Source organism: Fundulus heteroclitus, chromosome 14 (assembly GCF_011125445.2).
Source record: "Fundulus heteroclitus isolate FHET01 chromosome 14, MU-UCD_Fhet_4.1, whole genome shotgun sequence".
In the NCBI taxonomy this organism is placed as follows: Eukaryota; Metazoa; Chordata; class Actinopteri; order Cyprinodontiformes; family Fundulidae; genus Fundulus; species Fundulus heteroclitus.
The window spans coordinates 11069320-11079246 of NC_046374.1; positions in this window are offsets into that span (position 1 = coordinate 11069320).

A 9927-nucleotide genomic window follows, 5' to 3' on the forward strand; every position below is an offset into this window, starting at 1 on the left:
TCCACATATTTAAAATAAATCTTTATTTCCACAATAGCAAGAGCAGAAGCAGGGACATCAGAAGCCAGCAGCAGTGGACAATGATGCTGGCTCTTTACAGGTCAGAAGAGGCTACTACTTGCTGAGTTAAATTGATATGATATATCCAGATATATAAATATATCTGGAAGGAGAAACCAAGCAGTTATCAGGAGATGGTTATCACAGATATTTCAGAATAACTCTCATTCACACTAAAATATTTTTAATCTGTATTGTAGTAGTTCAGGGAGAAGGCCGTGCGTCAGGGCAGAAATCAGGCAGCAGCAGTGAGAGCCTGCAAGGAGTGACACAGGAGATGGATCTTTGTTTGATTTATTTGTATTTTCAAATCTTATTTGACTTCAGCACTATTTGCGTTCTTAAAGGAAGCAGGAACGTGTCATGCCATCTTTTTTTATCCTGATTAATTTTGCGCATCTGTTACATTTGACTAAAATGTGAATTTTGGTATTGTGTCACTTTCTATGTCCATGCTAATAAATTTAATTATGTGGCTTATAACCTTGTTACCTTGTCGTTTCCATTTCTTACCATATCATATGCAACAGTTTGCTTAAAGGGATGGTTTTTACCAAACATCTCATGTTCAGTGTTTTCATTTGGCACCTTATGATTTTGCCACTTGCCCAGTAGATGGCAGAGGGTCATTGTGTCAACTCAATCAGAATTTGGCAGCTAAAGCTTTAGACTTCGTTTATTTAAAAACTGTACTGTACTGAGGCTGATGGTGATTATGTGGCTCCTTAGCCACTAAAAGGTGCAACTGAAAGTGAGAGAATGATAAGTGACTCAATTTTTCCTCTGGAAAAAATATGTCCCCCTCACTTCTGAGATGATGGTTAAGCCCTTGCATCCCTGTGTCCTCTCCACTCATCCTGGCCATGTGTTTTGCCCTCTGAAGAATGATCTGTTTACAGTCATCAGCAGAGAACCTCTCCCTAGTAAACGGTGTCCCGATCAACATTTTTTAAGAGCAATTCATGTTGCGAGATACTCTATAACAAAAAAAAAATAAAAAAAAAAAAACATGCAAGTACATCATCTGTTTGCTTTGTCAACCACATAATGCTTTCCTGTTTTTTTTTTTTTTTTTTTCGAGCGTCCCTGCAGTGGAAGCATTTCTAAATCACACAAGAACAAACAGGTCACCCGCCCTCAGTGCTTTACACAGACTTTCACACTAGTGACCGTGTGTGAATGACCCCTGTAACACACCCCAGCCAGCTTCTAGTTCTGGATGCTGTTTCAAGGATAAACACACAATTGTCTTAAACTTTTTTACTCTCTGATCTCACTTGCTTTTAAAAAGCTCCATGTGTCTCTGCTTCGATTTTCTCCACAGTGACCCTAAGAGGTATACAAGCAGGAGTGTTGGCTTCAGATGGGACACCCAAGCTGGCCAGGTTTTGGGGTATAGGCCTAACTAAAGTGCAATCATTCTCTTGGATGTTGGGCACAGCTTACTTACAAATCACCAACTACATAAATTTGCTGGAGCATAATGTGATCACGGGGCTGCACAAGGTCCTGGGTATAAATCCAACCCTGGGTCTTTCCGGCATGGAGTTTGCATGTTCTCCCTGTGCATGCGCGGGTTCTCTCCAGGTACTCCGGCTTCCTCCCACAGTCCACAAACATGACTGTTAGGTTAATTGGCCTCTCTAAATTGTCCTTAGGTGTGAGTATGTGCGTGAATGGTTATTTGTCCTGTCTGTCTATGTGTCCCTGCGACAGACTGGCGACCTGTACCCTGCCTCTCGCCCGGTGAACGGTGGAGATAGGCATCAGCAACCCCCGCGACCCCATGAGGGATTAAGTGGGTCAGAAAATGGATGGATGGATAATGTGACCACATTATGATGCCCCCTCTGCCTGCCCTCTCATATCTGTGAGCCTAGATCCGGCCCTGATCTTCAGGTTAAAGCAATCAGGTGGAGTTGAGGAACAGCTGATACTAAAACCTATGAAGAAAAATGGTAGCAACTAAAAAATGTAAACATAAAAAACTGAAATGCAAACAAACCTCAAATACCTAAGAAGGATGGTGACATAAGGTTATTGATCTCAAATTCAGCAAACAATTTTTAAAACATACATTTATTAAAAAAAAAATGTTTATTTTCCCCTTTTGCTTTGCATTGTGAACTGGTTGTTTGAGCATAAACCAGTTGTTATTCTTAATTAGTTTTAAAGCTAATTTGACTGTATTCCAAACTCAAATTCTCAAAACAAACCATGGTTTCTACACTGATGAGACAGTCATCAAAGTGGCTTGGAGTGGATTGTGGGACGTGGTGGCATGATTTTAGGGTTTTGTTTTATGGACTTTCTGGACTAGTTTCCCTCAAGTCATTGAAATCTGCCCAGTCACCATCTACTATGCTCCACTCCCCCCAGCCACCAGCCACCTTAATTGGTTCCACCTGCTGCCACCACTAATCAACCTCACCTGGATCACCTGTCTCACTGCCTACATATACCGGCCTCATCCAACCACTCCCTGCCAGAATGTTTCATCTTGTCCTGCTGCCTGCATGTATGGTTCCTCAGTATCTTCTTGTCTGTTTATTCCCTGGACCTGCTCACGCCATGCCCTCTCTAGTTAATTTAACTAGTCCTAGTGTGCACCGCCTGGTAAAGGTCTCTCCTGGATTCTTCATGTTTCCATGGGAATTCATCTGCGGCTTCATGGACACAAGTCAACCTCTACCTCTCCTGGCCAGTTCTGATTCTGTCTGCAAACCTAGTCCAGTCCGGTTCTGCCTGCAACTCCACCTGCATTATTCTGTTCTCCTGACCATACCTGCCTACCTACTTTGTCATCTTCTTTTTAAAAAATTTCCCAGGCTTCCCAGAGCACCACCCATTACACATGGCGGCCCTGAAGATTAGTCTCTCCCACTGGTCTTCCCACAGGTTGTATGGCTTCAACTTTGGACCAGTGCCACATACCAGAATCAAAAGTCTGATGAATGCTCTTTGGGCATCGGCATCGATTCATGCTGACTCTGAACACTGTCTGAGAATGTTATTTAGAAAACCAGGTACGTCTAAAGTTGCAAGAAAGCTCAACAAAGGATGCAACATTGTGGTTTCCTGAATTGGTATGTCACCTGGGGCAGTGCATCATCCTGGTAAGTGCCTCAATGAAGCCCAGCATTTTTTCATGAGATGGATACTGGATTTATCCACTTTACAACACTGTTAGGATTGACAGTGTCTCTTTATCTCCTCCACTTTGAGAGGTAGTGTCAGAGACACTCACAGAAGGATTCCATGTCAGACTCCCAACAAGTGCTTTTTTTTTTTTTTCTTCAAATGAGACTTGTAGGTTGCTGGCAGATAAACATCATGTGGCTTTCTCAAACCTTTTCTGCTCTGAAATGCCTCTTCATTTTTGCTCCAAGCCTTTCTGCTTTTATGCTCACAAATTAAATGACCCCTCGGCCAAGCTGAAAGTTTATTTTTGTCTTTGAATGAAACCATATTCATATACATACTATTTGTGTTTTTGGTGAGAGGAGGCCATTTTTTTTTAACTCAAGCACTACTTCTAAGACACGTGAAAAAAAAGAAAAAATTTACTCCTGAAATGATCGGTAAGGGCTATGACATTACCAACACACACCACACTTTGGCCTCCAAGCAGTTACATGGTTACATAACATGATTTCATGTATCAGCCTCCTACAAGGAAAATGGTTGGATATTGAAGGCCAAATATTACACTTTTTTTTTTTTTTTTTTTCAAAATGAAACTTCAGAATGCATGACGTCTTACTGTAATGGCATTAAGATTTTATTATAAGTCAGAGTATGTTTCTTTGGCCAGAAAAGCATCCATAAGGAGTATCTGACACCACCAAAAAAATCTAAACATGTATCTCCATTTTATTGCCCATTAGTTTAGATTGTCCACATATTAATTGTATGATTGTTAAATAAGTTTATGTGCTCATTTCCTCCACTGCGTATTTGGTGGATTAGCCAAACAGCTATCTCTGTTTCTGCCAGAACTTTTAGGTTCACTAAAAGTCGTAACCAACATTTGTTTGCTTTAGCAACTCTTTTAAGGCCAAAGATGCTGTGTGAATAATTTATCTTACCGAGGTAAATTTCTGAGAAAAATCTTAGAAATCTTAGAAATTCAAAGATTTTTCATAAAAGGAAGTCATCAGGAGTTACTTTTAATCTTAGAATTCTTTGTGAATATGGATACTGTTGTGCCCCAGAGTTGTGTTGATCATGCTTTTGAATTTATAGACATGTCCACAAAAATCCTGGCAGTCTGAGTAAGCAGCAGATCAAATTATGTATGTTACTCTATCAGGTGCATAGAAAGGTGATCCTGGAGCAGTACTTACTTAAAGCTCAAAGACTTAGTAGGCCAACGAAGACCAATTTAGTATTAGATTCCACATCTAGGCAACAAACTGTTTTTTCACAAGAACCCTGATCATAATAGGATTGCTTCTTTAAAAGGGCAGTTTCTGATAACGCAGGCTGAATCATAGAGCCATCCAGCTATCATGGCCGAGTTGGCAAAGTAGATGGTCATATGAAAGCTGTTAGAAGCCAAGAAGAACAAGTCTCCCCTTCAGACTTAAATAAGACTTTGGATCTAAAGCGTATTACTCGAGTAAAATGAACAGACTCCTATTTGGGGTTTTTTGAGATCACCAACAACAAAATCATCATATTGTGTAGGTATTTGTTTCCAACAGAAATATATAGCAGCATGAAGCAGAAATGCAGTACACATACCCACATCCAAGCGTTTATAATAATTCACCATCTTTAGGTTATAGTTTACTGTTATACTGTAATTACACATTTGCTACACATTTTATTTTATTCACCCAAAAACCCCTTGTTTATCTGTTCCTTCTTAATTTTTCCTCCCTCTTGTTTTTTTTCTCTCTTGGCTTCTACCCTCCAATCTTCTTATCTCCCCTCTCCTCCAACCTCTCTCCCTCGCCTCCTGTCCTTTTCTATAATCCTCAACAGATGAGTGTGGTAAATGGGGGATAAAACAGGTTTCAATTAAACCATCAGAATTCCAAGCACATTCTGTTTGAGCGGCAACAGAAAGCAGTAGAGGATCAAAAACTGCCACACACAAACACATATTCATGCATCCTGAGCTATTTCCTCTAAGCTCTACACAGTTTGGAGAGAGTTCTATTAAAATGCCAGTCATGGCAACATCTGATTACAATCTGTGTCACAATGTAGGACGTAAATCGACTGTTGAGTGGAATGTGTGTATGAGTTCATTTTAGGAAAGAGTAGAGCCAAACAAATCCAATGGCTTGCCTGTTTAAATGGAAAATAGCCAGTCAACATGCATACATATGTGTCCATTCGAGAGAAAGACATTTGTTAATCCCTTCTGTCACTATTTGCAGTTTGAAGTACCAGAATTGTGATACTTTTGTATGTACAGTTAATTAGATTCTTATATTCTTATAGTCCTCATTGAAACTCCAGAGTGAGCTGGAGACAAAGTGTGAGGAAGCTAAAAGATCACTATGAATAAGAATTAAAATGAAGTAAATCAGAAACAAGGATGAACCATGGCTGAGTTCAGCACCCAGTCCGAAAGATAAAAGGCACCGCTCTGACCTTGGTTACACAAGATTATACAATTCATGGATGAACATTCCTACAGCCTGCTTGAGGCATGCAAAGAAGACGCTCAAACCCCAAACACATACTTAGCTACAATGACAGTGTAGCTTACTGGGCCACAATTTTAAGACCAGCACAAAACCAGCATTTCTTCTTATCATTCTCTAATTTTGCAAAAAAATGTTAGGTGATTTTATGAGATTTTTATGAGTAAACAGGAAATGATTAAAGGTGAAAACCTACAAGGAAGCAGAAAGTAAAACAAAAATTTAATACAAACATAATGAGTTGAACATCACAGTTACTTTTGCTTATAATCTTTGAGATTATCTTACTTTCTTATTTTTTAAACAACAACAAATTGTCTCTTTAGATTTTAGACATGTATTTTAATAAAGCAAAATGTACTATATATTAATTAATACTGTTTATACATATTTTCTTTCTCCTCATCCAAATAAATAGGCTGCCACAAACCAAACCCAGATTACATCTTCAGCAGAGTCCACTAAAAAATAGAGTTTACTGTTAGTCCTTTTTGTCATGAGTTTCACAGTTTTGCATGTGAAATGCTCCCTAGTGCTGGCTTCACACTGACTACATGCTGTGTATTTGCTATGACTTGATACTTTACTCCATGGATGACGATTTTAATCTTATTTAACTACACGACTACCGTGCAATGATGTAATCCTCGCATGATCCAAGTCTAACTGCACAACTGAGCTCCGCTCTGAATCACTCACAATGGAAAGGCTGCCTGGGAAGCGTGGTGAAACTGCACTGTGGCACTTCTGCACAGCTTCTGTTCTCAGTGGAACCCTAGGGGAACAGAGGGCTGGGCTGGAATTGTGGTCAAAAACAGTCCAAGGTCGTGTCCAGGAGTCAGAGAGCGGATGAGTGGTCCGGGTCAGGTTAAGGCGAGACAGGAGAAACCACAAACAAGAAAACAGGGTCAAGATCAGGCAATGCAGACAAGAACACTGGACAACTACTCACACTAGGCTAGCAGACAATCTGGCTAAAAGAGACGGGTATAAACAGGCAGAGCGACAGGTGAAAACTATGCAGGTAATTAGTGTCTGCACAGGTGTAGCTTCTCCACTAATTAACTGAGTGGAGCAGAGCCGAAAGAAACAGCCAGCCACTCCGAAAAACAGATGATGTGAAAAACAGGACAGAATGCACCACATGTCCTCTTTTAACTGTATATGTCCATTTTCACATTCTTTGATGATTTTTCAAGGGATCAATTGCCATGCACTTAAGCTTATAGGTGGGATGCATGGAATGTGTGTTCATCCCAAGCTAGTGGTTTGAGAGAGGTCCTTCTCCAGTCACTTAGCAGACAGCGGCAGAGCACTGGTAGCACTGCTGCTGCTGTTACAAGGCGTCAAAGTGGAAGTTTGGCTTAACTGGTGAACCGCAAAAGGATTTCCCTTCACACTGTCAAATGGGTGGCGGACTGCACAGTGTGCAAAGCTGGCACATGTTTGTGTATGACAAAGGTGCCATAGATCTCAGTTCACACCGACAAAGCAAAAAATAAAAAGGCTGTGCAAGTTGACAGTTTGTTAATTTACTGGGAGGAGAGTTAGGGTGCACCAGAAGTGTACCGAATATTTATAATATGCATAATATAATATTTAATATATGCATGTGTGAGACTGCTACTTTCTATTTTTCAGAATTACATTAAAAAGAGAAGAAAATACCATTTATTTTCTCAGAATATTATTTCAGATTTTTGAATATTTATTTGTGCAGTATGATTTTAAAAGTGAGCCATTATTGTCACAGGTTAACTTTCCAATACAGAAGAATTATTTTTTTTCGTTAAAGTTGTTGTTCTTGTTGACTTCTGAAAGCCAGTCAAAAGTTTACTATTGAACCATTCTTTGTGACCATAAAGACAAGGCATACTTTAAATATCATACAACTATAAGCCTAAGTAACCAAAGTCATCATTAATGTGTTTTACGACTGGGCAAAAAGTGTCCTCTTTTTTACAAATCAAAATATGGTGGTCCTATATAGTACTCTAAGCAATATGCCAGATCAAAAGGGACAAAATCGCTTTTGATTTTGTACATTCTCTTTGGACTATGGCCTTGTAAATTGATCATAATTGGTGAACTTTTTACAATCCAACTTCACTCACGTACATACAAGTCAAAGAAAGGCTTCTCCAATGCTAAAGCATACAACATGTATTCACAAACTTTTTGAGAGATTCAAAATAAATGTACAGAGTAATAACTGTTTTTGTTGGTAAGGCTGCAACTACTTCCCGCTTCAAATCAGTTAAATAAAAAAAAAAGCATCCTGTTTCAAAGCCTCGGTGTGATGTTTACTTTTCTGACAGCACTTCTAGGACAAAAGTGCTGAAAAAGAAATAAGCAAGACATGTACTCAAGTTAAAGAAGGAAGCAAGTCACAAACAAAGGATCTATTGAGGCTTAAAGGGGAAGTAAAAAAAAAAGAGTGGGGCAATTCCTAAAACTGGCGATTCATCCTGCTCTGGTCTCACTAAGTGAGACCTTTTTCACACACAAACAATGCTAATTTAAGGAAATATCTTGGAAAAAAACAAAGATATTTTTATTGTAGGACTACTGCATCACTTTTAACTTTTTTTTCAGTTGATCGGAAATGTGGAAGGCAGAACTTTTTTTATATAATAGAAGCATTGTAATGCAGTCATATGTGTTTAAGTCTTCTTTTTTTTTTTTAGAGTTCCTTTGGTCACTCTACATGTCCATCCAGTTTTAGACAGAATGTACAACCAGTCTAAAAGTCAATTTAAGCCAAACCATATTTTCTATGTGCAATCTTTACTCAATCTATACAGTCAAAAGTCTTATAGACTCAAATCACCACTTGGGGGCGCCATTGCCAGAAAATTGTTTCTAGACGCAGCAGAGACCCAAATGTAAGTACAAAAAGCTAATTTCTGTTTAAAATAAACAGTTATTTCTAAAGTTGGGAGTGTTTCTCATCTGAATAAATGTCCTAAATTAAAAGTAGTTTTTATACACCTGTTTTTATATGTGGTCATAAGACCACATATTTACCTGCAATGCCAGCAGGTGTGAAGGGTGCTGTATTTTATGTTTAATTTTTCGTTTCAAAGACATGACACACAGAGGTTTCCCCCATAGGATTTCTCTAGCTTTCATTTAAACCTCCCTGTCTTTTAGCAGGCCACTGGCTGTGCTTTTCAAAAGCTTCTACACCTCAGGTGCATCCTCACTGTTGATTGTTGCCTATCTAGGGTCTTCACCCAAAGACACAACCCATCTTACCTGCACTCCCCTCCTGGCACCTCTGCTACTATTTTCTCTTATTTGTCATGCTGGTCCAAGCGTCATCAAACTAATTACGTCAGCCGTTCTTATCCCTTACTCACTACTGTCCTGTCCCTGAGGCTGTTCCCATTGGTCAAAAGGAGACAGTCAAGGTGAAGGTTGAGGAACACTTATTCACCAGGAAATTAAATGTAGCAGAGAAGAGGAAGCAGAGGGCAGAAAAACAACACATACTGATGGGTATAAAACCTGATTAGCCTGTTTCAACACGCAAGAGTGAAGGTCTTCTTTCCTTAAAACAATGCTGCATTTTTCAACTGACTCAGGTTCTAAAATAAGGGATTTAAATGAGTACTGAACTGGGTGGCTCTTCTCTTTCTCCTTCACCGACCTCTGGAACAAATGAGAGAAAGAAAGCAAGCCCATTACATACTTTGTGTTAACTGTAAACCAATTTGTTCTGCTAGAGTTGCTGCCGCTCCATTTAAGTTTTGGTTTTCAAATCAATTATGCAGATCACGTTTTGTCATTGCCGCCAGGTGTCCTTTTAGCCATATCATGTGGAAGACACAAACTTCAAACAACTTTTAGGGAGATAAAACGGTAAAACAATGGTGTAGGGCCCATGGCTTCACACATCTGAATCAAAAGACATTTCATTTCCAGGCCTCAGCAGAACTTGACATTGGCGGAGTCAGGTAAATAATTTGATTTGGGTTTGATGACGCATGCACACATCAAAAACATGTAAAACACCAACCCCTTAGGAAAGGAGTTTCACCTTTTTGCAGATCAGTCTAACATTGATATTCTCGGCTGAGTTTTTTTTTATCTCCCCAGGATGTGATATTTGAAATTTAAAAGGTAATTATATGTTCTGTGACAAAGCATTCCATGCTTCAGACCAACTCTGCATTGCATCGTCTTTCCAATAAAATGCCTTTGA